The sequence below is a fragment of the Panthera tigris genome, chromosome A3 (assembly GCF_018350195.1).
Source record: "Panthera tigris isolate Pti1 chromosome A3, P.tigris_Pti1_mat1.1, whole genome shotgun sequence".
Classification (NCBI taxonomy): domain Eukaryota; kingdom Metazoa; phylum Chordata; class Mammalia; order Carnivora; family Felidae; genus Panthera; species Panthera tigris.
The window spans coordinates 72,639,557-72,654,894 of NC_056662.1; the positions used below are offsets into that span (position 1 = coordinate 72,639,557).

Genomic DNA, 15,338 nt, shown 5'->3' on the forward strand with positions numbered 1-15,338 from the left:
CCACATTATTAACAATTCTTTATAGTTTTCAAATATTTTCTGATTACTCTACAATCAGAAAATTGTAGATATTATGATTTGAACTATTGTGGTGGTCAACATTCTTTTTTTTTTAATTGTTTTTTTTTAATGTTTATTTTTGAGACAGAGAGAGACAGAGCATAGTGGGGGAGGAGCAGAGAGAGAGAGGGAGACACAGAATCCGAAGCAGGCTCCAGGCTCTGAACTGTCAGCACAGAGCCCAACGCGGGGCTCAAACTCACAAACCGTGAGATCATGACCCGAGCCAAAGTCAGACGCTTATCCGACTGAGCCACCCAGGCACTCCTGTGGTGGTCAACATTCTTGATGAAGAACTGATCGGAAATTGTTGATCATATTATGTAAGAATAATTTTTAACTTTTTAATTTTTTAAAATTTACTGAGAGAGTAAAAGAGCATGTTAGTGGGGGAGGAGCAAAAGGAGAGAATCTTAAGGAGGTTCCATGCTTAGTGCTGAGACCAACTCTGAGCTCAATCTCAAAGTCGTGAGATCATGACCTGAACCAAAATCAGCAGACGCTTAACTGACCGAGTCACCCATGTGCCCCTGTGAGAATAGTCTTTTAGAGTAAATATGTACCTGAGGAACCTCATGGAAAGTAAAATTTTAAACATCATATTTTAAGTGTCTTATAGCCATGTACCATTTAAAGTAATTTTCTTGAAACTTCTGTGGTTTGAAGAATCATTTTTCAGTAGCTGACTTCTGATTTTTCTCTTTTCTAAATCCAAATTGTCTTATTAGAGGCTTTGCTTATAGACCCTTACAGAAACAGGCATTCCATATTGCTGGTGACCATAGTTAAGTTCTTAGATGTTTCCAGAGAAATAATGTGGTACTTTAAGGGCTTAAAAAAAACCCCAACAACCCTGTAAAATATTTGTTTTGAGAAATACATAATTAAAGAAAAAATTTATGATTAGGAAAGTAATACATTTAAGAATTTTCCTGTGATCCTGATGCTATTCTATCCCTTGTTAACATTTTGATAAATGTCCTTCTTCCTGGTCTTGTTTATTCATACTTGCTCACATACATACAACCACATAATTATACTTTTGTTTTTATATAATTATGTTCCCTTTGTTATGTCATGAGTTGTGTCCATTTAAAAAAATTTTTTTGAACATTTTTTTTCATGGCTATGTAAAGTACCCATATAGCACTCTTATTACTGGGCATTTAGGTTGTCTTCACCTTTTTTGCTGCTATAAAAAGCCCTGTGATGAGCATCACTGAATTCAAACTTTTATCTGAATTCTCATTTTTCTGAAGGTTTCTAAGAGGGGAATGCCTAGATCTAAGGAGTTTTATTTAACACCTGTTCTAAGGTTATGTGTTCCCAGGACCTCCTTGCAGGTGTCTGTTTGACTTCCTCCCTCCTATGACAGACAACTTCAAGCTTAAGCAAGCTTGATTTGGGTTTTGTTACTTGAACGGTTTGTTTCCCTAACATTAAAAAAAATGTTCATTTATTTATTTTGAGAGGGAGGGAGGGAGAGAGAGAGAGAGAGAGAGAGAAATCCCAAGCAGTGCAGACCCTGACACAGGGCTTGAGAGAGAGAAAGAGAGAGAGAGAGAGAAAATCCCAAGCAGCACAGAGCCTGACACAGGGCTTGATCTCACCAACCACAAGATCGTGACCGGAGCGAAGAGTAGGATGCTTAACTGACTGAGCCACCCAGGCTCTCCCCTGCTTCTGTAACATTTATGTAAAATCATAGTGGTCTTTGTGCTGAGGAATCATTGGCATGCGTGTTAGGTCTCAAGCAAAGATACTCCCAGCCTGCAATAGAAATGTACTTGACTGCTGTGTAGAATTTCCTTTCTTTTCATCTGGAATGAGAATGAGATTTATTGGTTTGTATAAACTAGAGCAGAAGGGTTAATAGAAATAATAAAAGTTGTCAGACTGTTTAGCTCTATTATGCTTTTATACTTAGAGTCCTTTAAATCTGTTTAGAAAATTGTTGTGTAGTGTAAAGCATCCACAGAATATTGAATACAGTGTTTACCAGTGAAAACTCAATCTTTTGAAGTTTGGATAGAACCAAGGAGCAGTTTTCTTATAATTTCCTCTGTGTTCCAGATTACTCTTATTTTTGTATTCTACAAATGTATGCTTCTATCTGTTCTTAATTTAAATAGGTTTAAGTTGGGGGGAGGATCCTAGACTAAGAATGTTTCCACGTAGAATTGCTTTTTCTATTTTTAGCTCAAGTTGTATTTACTGCAGAATAGTCGTTTAAACAAGAGGCCCTTAACTCTCACATCTAATTTTGAATCCCAGTAGAATAGGGTGACTATCAAAGGCACAGAAAGTTAGCATAACTTCCCCAAAGTCACATGAGTGGGTTACTGTCTTTTCTCGGAACATATAAAAAGAAAGGGTCCTTCTTCAAGACTGATAGAATCACAGTGTCATGCTCTTTCTCGCAACATCACTGTAGAGAATTACAGAGAAAGAAGCAATTAAATGGTGCCATCCAAATCCTGAAAAGAATGAGGCTCAATGTAGGGGAATTGGGCAGTGGATAGAGTGCAAATTTTTGTATAACTGTAATTGATATAGGCATGACTCACTTGAAGTTAAAAAAAAGACTTCAAATGTGAAGACTGAATTTTAAAAGTTACAGAGAATGATTATTCACATTATAAAATGACTCATCCCTTATAAAAGGGATTTATTATCTTTCTTTTAAAAGGATATTCCCCTAGTGCATTTGGGTACTTGTCTGCTCATTGTCTTTTGTTTTGTTTTGTTTTTTTAATTAAATTAGAATACTCCATGATTCAGTTTCTTAAAAAACTTACACTATGACCTATGATATGACCCAGGTGTTCCACTCCTAAGACATTTACCCAAGAGACATGAAAGCACGTATCGCTACAAAAACTTGTTATACAAATGTTCGTAGCAGCTTTATTTGTAGTAGCCCCAAACCAGAAACAACTCAAATATCCATCACAGGTGAATGTGTAAATGAACTGTGTTGTATCTGTAACAATGGAATACTACCCAGCTATAAAAAAAAAAAAAAAAAAAAAAAAAAGTATTGCTGTGTATAACAACAGGGCTGAATCTCAAAGTAATTATGAAGAAGGCAGACAGAAAAATTTCATACTGTGTGATCCCATTATTAGAGAATATGTAAACTAATCTATAGTGACAGAAAGCAGATGTGTGGTTGTCTGGGGGGTGGGGGGGTGTGAATACATGGAGGTGGGACAAGAGGATGGACTACAGCGGGGTATGAGGAAACTTTTTGGAGCGATGGATGTGCTCATTGATTGTGATGGCTTCACAGGTGTATACATATGCCAAAACTTCTCAAACTGTGTAATTTATATATGTGCCATTCATTGTATTTCTTTTTTTTTCAATATATGAAATTTATTGTCAAATTGGTTTCCATACAACACCCAGTGCTCATCCCAAAAGGTGCCCTCCTCAATACCCATCACCCACCCTCCCCTCCCTCCCACCCCCCATCAACCCTCAGTTTGTTCTCAGTTTTTAAGAGTCTCTTATGCTTTGGCTCTCTCCCACTCTAACCTTTTTTTTTTTTTTCTTCCCCTCCCCCATGGGTTTCTGTTAAGTTTCTCAGGATCCACATAAGAGTGAAAACATATGGTATCTGTCTTTCTCTGTATGGCTTATTTCACTTAGCATCACACTCTCCAGTTCCATCCACGTTGCTACAGAGGGCCATATTTCGTTCTTTCTCATTGCCCTGTAGTACTCCATTGTGTATATAAACCACAATTTCTTTATCCATTCGTCAGTTAATGGACATTTAGGCTCTTTCCATAATTTGGCTATTGTTGAGAGTGCTGCTATAAACATTGGGGTACAAGTGCCCCTGTGCATCAGTACTCCTGTATCCCTTGGGTAAATTCCTAGCAGTGCTATTGCTGGGTCATAGGGTAGGTCTATTTTTAATTTTCTGAGGAACCTCCACACTGTTTTCCAGAGTGGCTGCACCAATTTGCATTCCCACCAACAGTGCAAGAGGGAAAAATATGGAACGCTTCACGAATTTGCGTGTCATCCTTGCACAGGGGCCATGCTAATCTTCTCTGTATTGTTCCAATTTTAGTATATGTGCTGCCGAAGCGAGCACTCATTGTATTTCTTATATGTCAACTATACCTCAGTAAGTCCCCTCTCCTCCTGCCTACTGGTTCTACCACTCTTTTGCATCCCTCCCAACCCACTCAAAGTCAAGAACATGGGCAAGAATGGGCCAGCATTGTAGTCTGGGGTACAGAATGCTGTGCTAGATATGGGCATAGGGGTACAATGAAGACACCTGCAGGAGGTGATCTTGAGGTGATTAGGAGAGAGGGGTGTTACATCTGAATCTGGGAATGTCTGGAATGAAGGTATATGTGGTCATTCCAGGGGATGAGACTGGGGGAAAGCAGGGGCCTTGGGTGCTTATCGGAGAGTTTGAAAGCCCTGGAGCATCACTGATGGCTGGTAAGTAGGGGGAAAGACAAAATCAGCTCAAAGCCCTTGCCCATATCTGGGAAAATGAGGCAGGAATATCAGGTTCAGAGCTCAAGGAACCCGTAGGAGATGCTACTCCCCAGTCCAAAAAATGTTCCTGCCAGAGAACCTTGTTATCCAAGAGGGGACTATCTTGCCAGGCTCTGCTCTGTCCAAGAAACTGCATACCACATTGGGATCCCACCTGTACAAATACTTAAAATTTTTCATTTCAAAAATCAAAGTGTTCTTTTTAGGAACTAAGAAAAATAGGGGTTTTTTTTTTAAAGAAAAATGAGAAAAATTAAATTGCTTTTCATACCACCAGCCAGTGCTAACTTTTAACATTTTGGTGTATACTATTCCAGCTAAAGGTATGTTTTAAAAAAAAAAAAAAAATAGAATCATAACAAACTCATTTTGTTACCTGCTATTTCATCTGATAATTGTCCCATATTTTACATATATCTATAAAATATCATTGTTTTTATTTTATGCTTGAGAGTCTACATATTTTTTATGTATGTAAGTGTGTGTGTATATATGTGTATGTGTGTGTCTGTGTATATATGTGTGTGTGTGTGTGTGTGTGTGTGTGTGTGTATCATTATTTATTTAACCAAGCTCTTTTTGGGAATTTTGTTGTTGTTGTTAAAACATTTTTTAAATTCTGAGAACATCAGGATTTTATTTAAAAAGGAAAATAAAGAATCTGTAGTTTATTAAAATTTTATTCAAACATGTATTTTTTTTTTAACGTTACAGAAAAATAGCCTTGGTCTACTGGATGTTAAAACCAAATGAAGGGGAGGGAGGTCCATTTCTAGAATTACACATGGGTACATACAGTGGTTCTTTGTTACCCAGTGATAATTATTTCATCTGTGCTGTTTGCAAAAAGCAGCCACTGATGTGAATTCTGTTGTTTCAAAGGAAGATTTCTTCCTTATCAGAAATAAGTTAAAAAGTAATAAATACCAGAAATAAGTTAAAAAGTATAAATAACAGTAATAGTTAACTTTTTTTAAGGTTCCATGTATTGTAAATATTTTATGTGCATTATTTCCTTTGATTCTCAAAACAGTTCTATGGAATATAGGTTCAATGATTATTTCTGTTTTACAGATAAATTAACTGAAGCACAGAGAGGCTAGTAGCTTACCCAAATAAGTGATTCATTTAGATTATGAAAACATACTCAGTGTCACATCATTCGTGTGCACAGACATGCAAATTAAAATAATACTGCAATACTAATTTATAGACCTGGAGTGATCTTAACCATAACACTTGAGGAGGCTGATCAGGGGAGAGGGGAAACAGTCCCTCTTGTATAATAATCCTGGTGGGAAAGTGCCTTTCTGTAGGGCAATAGATTTCTCTTCTAGAAATTTATCCTAAGAAAATAATGGGCAAGGTTACAATGATATTACCACATTTATATAAAAAAAAAAATACTGAGCATAGTTGTCTCCTAAGTTGTGTCTTATAGGGACTTGGTTAAATAGATTATAGCATATCCATACTGTAGAAAATTGCTCAGCTATTGGAGATGATGATTTGGGCATGTGTTTACAGAAATAGGTGCTGAGTAAATAGGGGTAAACATATAGTGTGGAACATGAGGATCCAACATCTGTGTCCACTTTGAGCTCTTGGTTGTGGGTATTTGGCTCTCCATGAGGAGCCAGCATACCTGGCTTCCTCTGTTTTCTGTAGTGCCGGAGAAACTAGTCCTCTTTTGACCCAGAGAACGCATGTCCTTTCAAGGAAACCCTGAAGTTTCTGTGGGGAACCCTCTAGGGTTTTCTGAAAATAAGTAGGAGAAGAAGGAAGAGGAATGATGAATATCTTTCATTTAACAGATGCAGAAGCAGAATTTTACAACTGGGAAGTCCAGCCATAGCAGAGCTATGAATTTGTTTGGTTTCTCCAGCCCGCGTGTAAGCCCACTTGAGTACCTTTCCTCTTCCCATGAGACTCGCTCCACCCTATAAGTTTTCTCTTTACCTCTTTATTGTTATGGCTGTTGGTGCTAGGACTTGACTTTTGTCCTACCGGAATTTACCTCTCCAGGGTTTCATCTTCCATCAAGTCCTTGGGGATTCGGATGTTGTATTGAACAAGGATTCAGTGTGTTACTGTTCTTAGGGTGATTGAACTTTCACAACTGCCTTTTTCTTTTTTTTTTTTTAATTTTTTTTTTTCAACGTTTATTTTATTTTTGGGACAGAGAGAGACAGAGCATGAATGGGGGAGGGACAGAGAGAGAGGGAGACACAGAATCGGAAACAGGCTCCAGGCTCTGAGCCATCAGCCCAGAGCCTGACGCGGGGCTCGAACTCACGGACCGTGAGATCGTGACCTGGCTGAAGTCGGACGCTTAACCGACTGCGCCACCCAGGCGCCCCTCAACTGCCTTTTTCTTAAAGGTGTAACTATTTCGGGAATTTGCAGAAATCGTAACACCTCCCCACCCAACCCCCCCACCTTCATGGCAGCTTACCATGAATCCTTCTCCAAGACATAGAACTTAAAGGCTGCCTTGATATCAAGAACTTTCTTATGTTACAGAAAGAACCTTCTGTGGTTCATTTTGAAAAATATCTGTAAATATTTTGAGAACTGAATTTTGGGAATGGCTACCCTCTGGCTGAACTCTGCTTACAAAATCCATAAATACAGGGTTTCAGTCTTTCACAGCAGGACAGGTGCAAGTGTGTGCCAGTGAGTTTACAGCCAGAGACCATTCTGCAAACATCCTGCCAAGAGAAGAGTTGAGAATAACAAGGGAAAAAAAACAGAGTTTCTGGTTGGCTTTCTTGTTGAAGACATCCATCAAGAGTCATGCTGCTGTCAACTTGCTTTTATGTATTTTTGCTGAAAGAGAAGGTGTTAGAGTCCCTATTGGAAAAACCCTTTGTGTTGTTTTATTAGGTTAGGTTAGGCCTGGAGATGGGACCTTAGGCCTGGAGCTAAACTGAAATCAAGGAGGCAGCAATAGAATTTTGCCTAAGAGCATAGATTGGTGCCTCCATTGGGGCTTTCTGCAGTGATGAAAGTATTCTCTGTTTGTGCTGTTCAATACTGTAGCCATGATCCACATGTGCATATGGCTAGGACTGAGGAGTTGAATTTTAAATTTTATTTAATTTTATTTAAATTTAAATAGCCACATGTGGCTTGTTGCAACCATACTGGATGGCATAGGATAGTAGACTCACAATCTGGACTACTTGGGTTCAAATCCCAACTCCACTAGCTTTGACGTTTGACCTGTGCCATAATTTTCTCATCCATAAAATACAAAAGGTAATAGTCCCTACCTCATAAAGGTTATTTGAGGCTTAGGCCGGCACACACAGCTATGTATGTGTTAAATGATGCAAATATACCTACCTCTATAAAGTTAAAAATTAAAGCCCGATCCACATTGTATTTTCTTTCAAGAAGCTCCCAAGCATCAATGATCAGTGCAATTTTCTTAAAACCCTTTAAATACTATGGAGATGAGTGCTTACTTTTTGCCAAGTGCTATGCTGGGTGCTGGAGATAAACATTGTGGGACAAAAGAGACCTTGTTTTTATTCCTCATCCTAATGAAATAGGTACCGTTCTAGCAGAGTATTCTCATCTGATGGATATGGAACTTTAGAATGGGATAGGACTATAGAAGTGTAGGGTGAATAAGTGTTTCGGTGTAGACTCAGAAACTTGCAGCGGCTGTGCCCGCTCCTGGCTGGCGAGTTGGGCTTTCAGCTCTCATCTTCTTACTGCTGACTCATGCTTCCCATTGCACCTGTGGGGCCAGGTGTGACCTGAGCCGCTCATTTCCTGCTTCATGAACCCGGATGTGAGGTTACTGTGTGTTCTCTTATGTAAAGGATTGATGTCTCAATTCTCAGATGATGATCCTTCTCCTATTTGGGATCTTATTTATAAGATAGTGGCAATATGATTTAGTAGTTTGGGGTTTGTTTTAATTTTTATTCTTAACGAAATAAAAGTCAAAACCCTTGTTGGTTGCTCCATTTTTTTTGGTTGGTTGTTTAACTTAACCGGTTCATGAGATTGAAAAGTCTCTGCTGGACCATGTCATTGTCACTACATTGGTTTGTATAAACTTAAAAAAATAATAATATAAAGTCCCAACATTTATAAACTACTAAAAGTGAGAGGCTTTTGAACCATAATTGATTTGACAACAAGTGGACATATGAAGGCAGGTTGACTGTTGGTTTGCCTCTCGATTCGCTTTCAGCACTTGCTAAAAAGTAGAGGGAGGGGAAGAGAATGGACCGGTTTGCTTTACATACGAAAAGTATTAAAATGTCAGCCACTGACAGAAGAAAAATTGTTTAAAGTTAAGTCTCTAAATGATGTCCTAAAAACACAACATTTGTAATTATCTAATTAAACTAATAAAGGCTACAGGTAATAGAAGTAATATGGGGCATTTTCTGGCAGATAAACCTTCGGGAACATTCACATCTGCACATGATTATGAAGCCCTGTTGTTCCTTCACCTTCTCTTTTCCTTAGCCCACATTTCTCACTATGAACTAATAGTACATAACAATAAAACCCTGGACAGCAGCCAACACAGAGTTTGGCTAACTTTGAGAGTGTTTGTGAAAGTTGAAAAAGCAATGCAGCTGTTATACTGGGTACTTTCCAATGGAGAATATGTTTTCCAGATGAAAGAGCAAATAGTAATTTAAATGTAATCAGTATTTTTGGCATCTTGGTATTATAATTCTTTTGACTTTTTGTTATGTTAATTGTTCATTTCTTAGAATTTGTTTTGTACTTTTCTGTGGTCTATAATAGACTAAAAATGAGGGAATGAATGAATGTTTTAGCCAGTTGTTCTTTGTTTTAAAAGAAAACAAATGACAAGGAGTCTCATTTGTTAGCTAAAGACTTAAATAACCACAAAATTTTCGTTAAAGATGCTTTATTGTGAGACTCATGTTTCAGGCAGCAAGAGGGAAGAACATCTAAATCCCAAATACAGTGTCCAAATTTTAGAACTGACTGGAAACTTCCTAGAATATTCAAGCAGGCTGCAACATCAGTGTTTATCAGGTGTTCTCAGGACGGGGCTGGCTGGAGATGCCCCTTTCTCTGACAGACTTGCCTAACGCTGTGATGAGCTCACCTTTTTCCTCTCCATCCACCACCCTAAGTGGGGAGGAATGCAGATGATTTCCCTTGCGTTTGAGGCTTAGGAAGGCTTTTGTTTCCTTTAGGCGGGAAGGGCCTCTATTTGATCAGTAAATCTCAGCCCTTAGTTTTAAAGGTCCCGATGCCCACCCACATCTGAGCCTAATTAAGTCACAGAATTACTGTGAGGGATTGTGATGTGTGGCTGGAAACTGCTGTTCCAGTCTGGACCTCTCTCTTTACAGACGGGGAAACTGAGGCCCTGAACCTTGAGGTGACTTGTCCTAAGGCCCCTTCTGGGACTGACATAAACATGGGATAATTGGCTTCCGGAAGGGATGTCACAGTCTCTGATTCTGGATTTCTGGTGATCTCCTGGGCGTCTGGCCCCTATGGAGAGCCCAGCCAAGCTGCTACAGAGGGTAGGACCCCATTAAGGAGGATGAAGCGTTGATCAGCCTGTCCCTTTCATCCAAGTAGAAACTGCCCTCTACTTCCCACTGGAGCTACCACATTCCTCAGTGAGAGGCATGATAAACTGCCTCAGGTTCTCTGTTTTGTTTTTTGTTTTGTTTTGTTCTGTTTTTTCCAGAAACAAATAGGTTTGCAATTAGCTAAAATGAGATGGCAGCTTCCAGACCAGTTGCTGTTTACCACGAAAGAGTCTTTGGTATAGCTGGTCATGTTTGCATATCTTAGAAGCCTCTTTCTCTATTACTATTCTCTAGGAAATAGTAGAGATTATTTAGGCAGTGTTCTGGATAACTGACAATTCCTAATGCTACCTGTATCCATTAAGGGTAGTTTAAAGCAATTAAGTGCTAACCTGGCTGGACAGTAAGGTACAGGTCTGCAGCATCAAAGAGAGGGATTGGACCCCTGGACTCTGAATTGGTCTGTGACTTTTTGTGTTGGAGGCTTTGTCTAAAAATGCTCTCTTTACCTGCCTACTTCTGCTGGCCACTTGGTCAGGTCTGTGCACAGTGGAGGGTGGTAACCTGGCTTGCCCCCTGGCCCAGCACAGGGCACCTGTGGCGCAGCCTACGTGGGAGATGAAGCTTCTGAAGAGAGGAGAGTACAACGGAGGGGCTGGGGAGTTGTGAGACAAGAGGAAGCTGAGATATGGAGTGACTTTTGTGCATAGAGACTTTTGAGAAAAATTTGATCACATTTTTGGTTAAGTGTTTACAGCTCCCTGAAAATTTGTGCTGCAGGTGATCATTAGCATATTTTGGAATGTTCGATTGAAAACCACTTGCATTTTAAAGCAAGAAGACTGGATTAAAGGGCTTTGGTTCATTTCCAGACCTGCTGTTGATTGTTGTAACATGACAGCATCCATTTCCAAATGTAAAACTTGGAGAAATGAAGAAAATAAAAATGCATTTTTCTTTCAGGACATGAATCAGAAAATTCATTCATCTCTTATCTAAAAGACACTCACCGGCCTCTGAAATACCCCCCTCCTCTCCATGAGAGACAGTAGCTGTGATGGGGAAGCTGGTGGTTTTCTGCTTTTTAGCCCTGAAGGCCTCACCTCTGCTATCATCTGGAAGCTGATGGTGAAGGTTTGTTATTCTTGTCAGGAGCAGGTTCCAGAGACCTAAGGAATGTAGACAGTAATGGACAGCTGGCATCAATTTAGCGCTGTGGGATGGTCAGGCTGATAGAATGGTCTAGCTGTACCTGCCTGCCCCTCCTCCATGAGGAGTTGGTTTACATCAGAGAGGGCTGCTCCTGACATTGCTATTTCTGGCAACAGAGGCATGGCAGAGATGCAAGATCCCTCCTGCTATTTAGAGGAAATGAAATAAATATTCACTTCAGAGAATACCTTTTGGGTCTGGGACTTGTATGCATGCAGGCTCCCAGCCTGCTTTTTCTGCAAAGTTCTGTACATAAAGATTAATGGACTTAGTCTGAAGTCAGACAGAAATGTGTTAATGAAAAATCTATCTCATTGCAAAACCAAAGGTAAACTCATGCTTTGCTGTGTGTGTGTGTGTGTGTGTGTGTGTGTGTGTGTGTTTTCTTCTTGGAATGTACACTGAAAGCAAGGGGGAGGGTCTCCTCCTTCTTCATTTGTAAAGCCTGTGGAGCTGGCTAGCAGGAACTTTCTGGAACTTCTTGAGGGAGGTTCCTAGAGTGTGTGGGAGTGGCGAGCAGTCTCATTGAAGAGGACCAATGCTGATTGGCTTTGTCCTCATTAGGAATGAAGAGAGACCTCTGCACAGACTCCTGAGCTAGTACGTCAGCCAGCTCATCTCAAGGAGAATGCACTTGATGTCACTGCCGTGTTCCCTCTGTGGTCATGAGGCAAGAGGAACACTGATACTCCCTGGCTGTGTAGCTGGCATATTTCCTGGCACAGTAGTCACTCTAGATTTTACACGGAGAGGGGTTTTAACAGTGGGGTATGTTTTAGTCTTCTGGTCAGCGATTGCTAAGTTAAAAAAATCTTCTTGCCCTGTAGAGCATACTTTACTGAGCTGATTAATTAAAAAACAAAAAGGCATTTTTGGATCCTGGTCAACCAGTCTCACCTGCCCCCAAGACTGGAGTCTCCATTCTGATGTCTTATACTCCATTTCTTTGCATGCTCCATTTGAAGATAGAAGGATCTCATGGGAACTTGGCTAGTTTTTAGTAGACTGTGTAAACCATTGGCTGCCTTCCATAATGTGAGGGGTCTCTGCCCACCTGCTTAGTGCCTTTGCAGTCAGAGCAAACTAAGCAGATCAATACCCTCCCTGTTGTCTTCCAGTGAGGCAAGATGTGTTTTAAAGAAATCTCTGACACTGGCTGCCTACTCCTTCCCCCTGGAGGGTCTGAGGGATTTAGCAGAATTTAAAAGTATCCAAGGCTTACAGGCAAGAAATCTCCATAAGTATGGCAATGACCACTCTTGTAAGTCACCATTTTGATCCTTGCTCTCACAAACAGGTGTCTCATTCCTAGTCTTTGAACATATCAACCCTTTTTGAGCAAAATGGCAGTATCAAAAACACACGTACATCACCAGAAAGCAAAACCAGCCAACTTCTGGCAGAAAAGCTGCTAAATGACTAATTCTTCAGCTGAGTATGATTACAGTGAAGTTTTCCCACACTTTCTTAATGCTTCCAAATGTATTCACTTTTTTCAGAAATGTTATGGTGCAGTCGTGATCTGCCTCTAGAAAACAGGTGAGAAAAGGACACATCTAGGAACTGCATTTAAAACAGCCATAGCAAAACCAGTTCTCTAGCTGATTTGGTACCTTGGTTATTTGATCTGGTTTGTCACCCTCGTTATGTCAGGACTTAGCTGGAAAATGACCAATTCTGGATACTGGATATGTGTCCATTGACTTTTAAGTACAGTAGGTGGGACTGATGAATTTAAAATCTGATCAGGGGGATCACAGAGTAATTTTCTTAAGGAATCCATTTGAAATGCAGCACCCTTCTCCCAAAACTGAAGAAGCAAAGAGAGGTTTTCATTTAAGCAGTGTAAACAGAGGGTTTATGAAGCACAAGCTGTTTTATATTCTGACATTCTGACTTTATTAAATAAAAACTTTTATACATATATTTAGGTATCAGGAATGTCTCTACATTTTGCAAAGAACCGTCCCAGACTCAATAATATGCTTTGGGTCACAGAGATGTTATGCCAGCATAGGCAGTATTTTCTAATTAAATAAAGGTTTTTTTTAATGAACATAGGTTTTACTTGGTACATTATGGTATTAATAAAAGTATAAAGTTGCCTAATAAAATAATTGTTTTGATAAATATTTTCAGTGGTGCACTTTAATGTTTTCATCAAAATGACTAAGCCTGGGTGGCTTAGTCAATTGAGCATCCAACTCTTGATTTCAGCCCAGGTCATGAACCCAGGCTCATGGGATCTAGCCCCTCATCAGGCTCTGCATTGACTATGGAGCCTGCTTGATATTCTCTCTTGCTCTTCTCTCTCTCTCTCTCTCTCTCTCTCTCTCTCTCTCTCCCCACTGCCTCTCTTCCCTTCTCACACTCTCTCTTAAAAAAAAAAAAAAGTAAAAACCAGTTTCAAAACTGTTTGCCACTTTTTTTTTCTACTGGGGTTGTGCAACTCAATGAAAATATTTATAAATGTTTGCAGAAGAATACTTTTGTTTTAAAGAGAATGCAAATACTTTCCTTATATGGAAACACAAAGAATGGCTATAATTAAGGTAAGAGAGATCATGTTAAAAATAGGAATGGAAAAGTCATTCTCTTGAAATATCCTTTAAGCCCCATCCAAGAGAGAGTATCGTGCATACCTTGGGAACTAAGTTTTGAGTACTGTACTATTACTACAGTGTACTGGTTGTAAGAATGGTAAATACTTTGTGGTTAACCAAATCCTAGGGGCCTGCTGGTTGGAAGGGATCTTAGCATTCATGTAGCCCAGCTTCCCACACAGTACTTGGTTTCCTCTGTAGCTTCCCTGTCATATGGTACTTCCCCCACCCTGTGTGAACTGCTGGTGATAAGGTGAGCTCCCTGCTCTCTGGCCAACCCTCTGCATTTTTTGGAGAGCTCTAGTTGTTAGAAAGTGCCTTCTAACCCTGAGTCACTATGAATTTGTTGCTCCCTGTCTGCCAAGGAGTTTGTGCCAGTGCCCACATGAGAGCTCCTGAAGCTCTTCTTAAGGGTAGATGCCGAATGTCCCTCTAAGACTTGTTCCCCTGTGAGGTCCTGGCTCCTGGGCCTGGACTTCCAGGTGTCTTCCAACCTGGCTACCACTTCTCAGCACTCTAGAGTTGGTCAGTGCCCTGGGGTGATGACTTCATTTCTAACAACCAAGCCACCCATGTTTGTACTGTCTTTTGCTGGCACTTCATGTTGAGCTTACCACATTTTCTAAAAATCTTTTTTTTAAGTTTAATTATTTATTTGAGAGAGAGAGAGAGCATGCGCCTGAGTGCACAAGTGGGGGAGGGCAGAGAGAAGGAGAGACAGAATCTGAATCACAACAGAATCCACGCCATCAGTGCAGAGCCCAATGTGGGGCTGGAACTCATGAACTGTGAGATTATGACCTGAGCCGAAACCAAGAGTCGGACCCTCAACCGACTGCACCACCCAGGTGCCCCTGAGCTTGCCACATTTTCTTTGGAGTGCTGTCAGTTTTCACCTCTTCCAACTTTGGGTACTTAAAATGGAGTACCGATTGTGTTTTTGAACAGTTTTGAGTCTCTTCTTTGTCCGATGTCCTTCACTGTGCTAAGTATACTTTCTGAGGTTTCTAGGTATACTTTCTGTCTGGGCCCTGGGTTATGGACCTGACCCACCACACTTTTCATCTTTGACTTGGCACCCTTTGACTATGGCTCTTCAGCTGACAATGCAGTTTTTACTGAGGAAATTAACCTCTGTAATTTAAAGTTGAAGTTGTCATTTGAAGTTTTTCTTCTTGGTCAGTCAGGGATGTTAAAAGTTTTAATGTAAATATAGTAAAATTATGCAGATAATTCTTGATCATTTAGGAGTTTATTCAGGTTTTGTTTGAGTTTTGCTTTCATTTGAAAAAATTTACCATTCAATACATGGACATTTTTTTTTCTTGATACAGCAGATTTCATAGGGAAAGTGCTTATACTTGTGGAAGGTGAAAAAATTTTTTTA

At 39.9% G+C, this 15,338-nt stretch overlaps 1 protein-coding gene and 1 non-coding gene across 3 annotated transcripts in view; one reads left to right on the forward strand and one right to left on the reverse strand.

Annotated features, from left to right (window-relative positions):
• SPTBN1 (spectrin beta, non-erythrocytic 1) overlaps window positions 1-15,338 on the forward strand; it is a 198,920-nt gene that overhangs the window by 27,192 nt on the left and 156,390 nt on the right. The gene's annotated exons all lie outside the window — the stretch shown is intronic.
• Window positions 4,062-4,168, reverse strand: LOC122237570. The gene has a single exon (XR_006216156.1). It is a non-coding gene; the product is annotated as a U6 spliceosomal RNA (small nuclear RNA).